The sequence below is a fragment of the Octodon degus genome, unplaced genomic scaffold (assembly GCF_000260255.1).
Source record: "Octodon degus isolate 3935 unplaced genomic scaffold, OctDeg1.0 scaffold00032, whole genome shotgun sequence".
Lineage (NCBI taxonomy): Eukaryota > Metazoa > Chordata > Mammalia > Rodentia > Octodontidae > Octodon > Octodon degus.
In genome coordinates, this window is record NW_004524608.1 from 9,882,431 (window position 1) to 9,887,552 (window position 5,122).

Genomic DNA, 5,122 nt, shown 5'->3' on the forward strand with positions numbered 1-5,122 from the left:
TGCAGAACTGGGGATTGAACTCAGACCCTTGAGCTTTCCAGGGAAGTGCTTATTCTACTAAGCCATCTCCCCGGCCCCCTGACCTTTTTAATATTAGAAAATATTTCTACAGCCAGCCAGATAGCTCAGTAGACTAAAGCATCTGCTTGGGCAGAGCACAGAGGCAATGGTTCAATCCCCATTGTGCTACGCCAGCCCCACGCCCGGGGTGCACTGAGATGGCATTTCAGATAGACCCAGTACTAAATACATTAAAAATTAAAAAAGAAAAAGAAAAGAAAAAGAAAGTGATTCTATTTAATTCTTGTAATTTCTTGGTCTGTAGTGAACTTTAATTGTACGTATAGGCATTCCAAATATCTCAGACATGAAAAATCACTTTACTAACAAGCAGTGGTATTGTTTGGTCGGTGCTAAATTTATTCTACCATTTCTCAGGCCTGTGGGTGTGGGTTGTGAGCCTTGTGACAGGGCGTTTCCTAGGATAGCACAGCAGGGAGCAGGCAGATTATTGTTCTCTCCCACAGGGCTCAGCATGCCCAGTATCCGAATATGGTGACCATTGTGGCATTGTCTTCTGTTTTCACTGGAGTACACTGCTTGGGTCTGAAGACTGATCAGAACATCACCTATTATGCCACGATGGGCATCATTTGTGTTATATATTATAGTGTCCAGTTAATTTCAGGAAAATAGAGAGGCTGCCAAACAGATAGATTGAATAAGCCCTTGATATTGATACAATCCATGTAATGCCACCCAATTATAACTCAATTAATGAGGCCAGGATGTAAGCCTTTTCACTACCAGATAGGTGATGACAAGAAATTTGGAGCTGCTCCCATGGCTACACTTTCTGTTGCAGTAGCTGCCCCTCATATTATCAATGGAATAGCATGCTTCACTTATCAGAACAGCTCCAGGTCAAGGAGAGAGGGGTGGGATAACACGAGCCAATCTGGAAAGCATCCATATTCAGACACATGCTGAAGGACATGATAGATACAGCAGCCGGGCTAAATGAGATTGTCTGAACATTCGAGGGGCAGGTAGAGATGGAAAGGACATGAGGCTTTGTCCACAACTGCAAAGATAATAGGCTCAGGGACCCCAAACCATCAGCAATCACACATTCCAGTACTGGGAAACGGGGCTGAGGACCCCACAGCCATGCCTGTCCCGGGCTAGCCCTAGGGCCAGCTCTGCAAAATGGGAGCCAAGCATAGCTCTTGAAGGTCAGAACCTATTTGTCATGTGGTCTTTGCTGCTTTTATTTCTTCCCCTATTGTAACTTCTAATGCATTTAGACCCCATTTTCTCTTTCAGTATTTTTGGAATTCCAGTTACACATATAGCCCACTTGATTTTGTGTCAGAGATCAGTGAAGTTAATTTATGTTTTTTTTTCTCAATCTCTTGTTTTTGGGTTAGGCAATTTCTGTTCAGCACTCTCCACATATATTGTTTCTTTCGTTGAGTATCTCCAAATATCTGATGCTTAAATTCAGTGTTTTTTTTTTTTTTTTCATTGAAAATATCTTCCTTCCAAGTTCCTGGATTTCCTTTTGGCTTATTTTTGTATTTTCTATTTATCTGCTAAGATCCTCTATCAGCATCCACTGCATTATTTTCATTTTGATACATGTGTATGTTTTTATATAGAAGTATATAAAATATAGTGGTTATAATGTAATTTTCTAGAAATCCCAGCATATGTGTCATTCTGGGATCAGTTTTTACTGTTTTTCCCTTCATAAATATGAGTTAGATTAGCCCACATTTTTCACATATATTTCATTTCATTGTATGTTAGACAAGGATAATACTTGATACAAATCTCAGATCCATTCATATCTCTTGAGTGGTGCTAATTGTTGTTCCGTAGACAATTAAATCCAGACCTTTGAATTATGCGAGCTTGTTATTCTTTACTTAGGAAAGATCTGCTTTAGTTTTGCTTCTTGTACAACATAAATGCTAAAACAAAAAAGTTAAATGCTTAGTTCTGTATATCATCTTTATTCTGTCTTCTGATGTTTGACTGAGAAGGACCCACACTCAAAGTGTGTCTCTGTGTGTGTGTGTGTGTGTGTGTGTGTGTGTGTGTGTGCCCATGTGTGCAAAACCTCCCTAGGAAATTTAATCTCCTATTTGAGATTTCCCAAAATTGCCATGAGTCTTCACCCTGTTGGCACAGTTTAGAGTAACATGAAATAGAAACATGAAGATAATTATACACGGGGATTGGGACTGCCCTTTCTGTGTGTTTTTCTTTTCCAAGATTTTCAACCTTAATTTGCAGTATTTTTGATAGCTGTGAACTCTGCCTTTGGAAACTGCAAGACTGGGAGACAGTAGATGTCTTCTTGATTTGCAGTCAGAACATATTTATGCACATGGCATTGTGTTTCAGCAGAAGTAAAGCTTACATTTAAGATTAAATTACCCTTTGTTGTGCTTCCTTGTTTATGTGATATTCCATGCTTTCAAATTTCTTCAGTACTTGCCACTGTTACCTGAAGAAGGGTTTATCATATTGATAAAAACTGCTCAATGATACTCAAACTAAAATTTCTCAATTTAAATTTCTAAACAAGGAAAAAGTATTAATAAGAGAATGACAAAATGAAAACAATTTTCTAATTTCTTAGTTATGTGAAGTTCCTTCTAGTATTTGTTTGAGTTTTAGAAATCTAGTTTTCTATCTCAATAAAAATTTGTGATTATTAGGTAGCTTAAAAATAAAATGAGTTAATAAAATTGTCAAACTTGTCAAAAGAAATATGGAATTTGGCTATATAGAAAGATGGCTACAATTTGATTTAGTTTTTAGACTGTGTCTCAATTTTGCTATATGGAATGATTTCAATTACTTTGCCTAAGACTTCTAAGGAAGAATAAAGAATGAAGAACTTTTAAATGTTGTGTGAGGTATCATGAGAGATACTTTTTTCCTTATGACTGATAAAATTTTTCCATCAGTAATAAATTGTCAGGTTGTGAATATTGTATGCAGCTGTAATTACAGAGCATACTAGAATGTAAGTCTCAGTTACTGTCTTGTTGGTGGGAAACACTACCTGGCACACACAGCTATAAAGAGGAAAGGCTTATTTTGGTTCACTACAGCAAGTTTAGTCCATAGCTTGATAGTTTGAAGGCAGGCACCATGGCAGAGGGCCATGGAAGAGACAACCAGCTTATAGTGTAGCAGGAGGGCACAGAGAAGTATGAAGGGAAGAGAAAGAGATAGATGCTTGTAGGCAGTGCCACAGTGCCCTACCTCCTTTAACCCAGCTTCACCTCCCAGCACCACATTTTGCCATAAATTAATTAATGGACAAATCCATTAGTGAGCTTCACATCCCTATGATCCATTACCTCCCCAGTTCCCTACTTAGGAACCCATAAGGGTTTGGGGAATTCTTAAGAGTATAAACAAGAGCAATGTGTTTGGGAATATTCATTTTGACCTATTGAGACCTACTAATGTCATTTACTCTTCAAAATTCTTAAATTTCACAAAAATCTCGCAAACAGTTTTTTCTATCAGAGTAAGCAGCCAATGTGTCTTGATTAAAAAGACTTTACTTATATAAAGTTATATTACTACTTTTATAATTTTAGGATATTTTTGTTTGCTTTTATGTGTAAGAAATAGAAAATAAATCCTTTGCATAGCTATGACTATATTTTTGTTTCAAAATGAGTTTAAAGGAAAAGCAATTACATTCAAAGGATAAAATAACGGGCACTTCAGTTTAAATACTGAATTTCCCACAATGTTCAATTGTAGCTATCTACTCGGTTAAGCTTGATTCTTTGTTCTTAAGTCTGCTTTTTCTTACTGCACTTGCAAATGTGTGGTAAGGCTGGCTCTAGAAGCATTAGCAAATAATTTTGTGGGAAAATACATTTGCATAATTAAGCATTTCTTTTAAAGATAAGCATTAAATATTAAGTGCACAATTATAATCTTTTAAGCTACTATGCAGTATTTAGTAAATTCATGTTCATATTCTACATTTGAAGCCAACCCTTGTTCACCAAATGACCAGAAATACTCAAATGAAGTTTCAAGTCTGTGCGGCCTATTTTTTAAAACTGATCCAATTACTGATGATAAAACATTCTGTTTGTATTATTTACCTTGTATATATTTTTCCTGACAGCGTCAATTTTTTAAAGAAAACTACCTGAAATATTTAGATACTACTTACATGTTATTTTTGCAGATGATTGTTACTGCCTTAGATATAAAACATTTAAAATCATAACCCTAAAGCTAAGTGGCTTTGGAGAACTTGATTGGATGTTTGGGTATCATTTTTATATGTGTCCTATGGAAGCAGGTCTCTCCCTTGAAGATGAATACTCATGAGTGCTTGTTTTCTGTGTCACATATAGATACATATGTGTGTTCCTCTTGTTTTATCAGAGGGCCCATCCTCACTTCCTCTCCTCTCCTTTTCTCTGTCTTTCTTTCTGCCACCCCAATCTGTCTCATTATTTTAATTTCATGGGCATTTATTTTGCTCTCAGGATCTTTATAATCCACAAGCTCTTTGCCTAGGGGACCAGCATTCTATTGCTTTTGCTCAGGACAAGTCTTTTGAAAACCTATTACTTTTAAATACTTGCCTCCCTCAGTCAGTCATGTGGCCACACTGGGCTTCTAGGTATTCTTCTGTAAAAAGTTGTATGAGGGACAGAGAAAATGTCTGTATTGGGTACAAGAAATTGTATGGATTCTTTTGGAGGAATTGTGAAGGTGGCCCCTCATATTTCCTAATACTCATTTTGTTTATGCTACTCCTGCTAAGATATATTTCTAATTGTCAATAACATATATCTATTGACCTGTAATGCACCATACTGGAAACAATATTGTAATTACATTTTTGATTTTGTATTGTACTATGTGTGCAAATGACTGATAGTTTTATTTTATTTAGTATTTTGGAGTTGTTTGATATATAAGTTGTGCATCATCTAAGAAAACTAAAAGCGTATTAATATAGCTTTACTTTATATACCTCTTTTTTATAATTTTCTGCTGGATGGTTAAGACCAAGATAAAGCAAGACCTAGATAGCAAGAAATGTAACTTTTGTATCTATAAG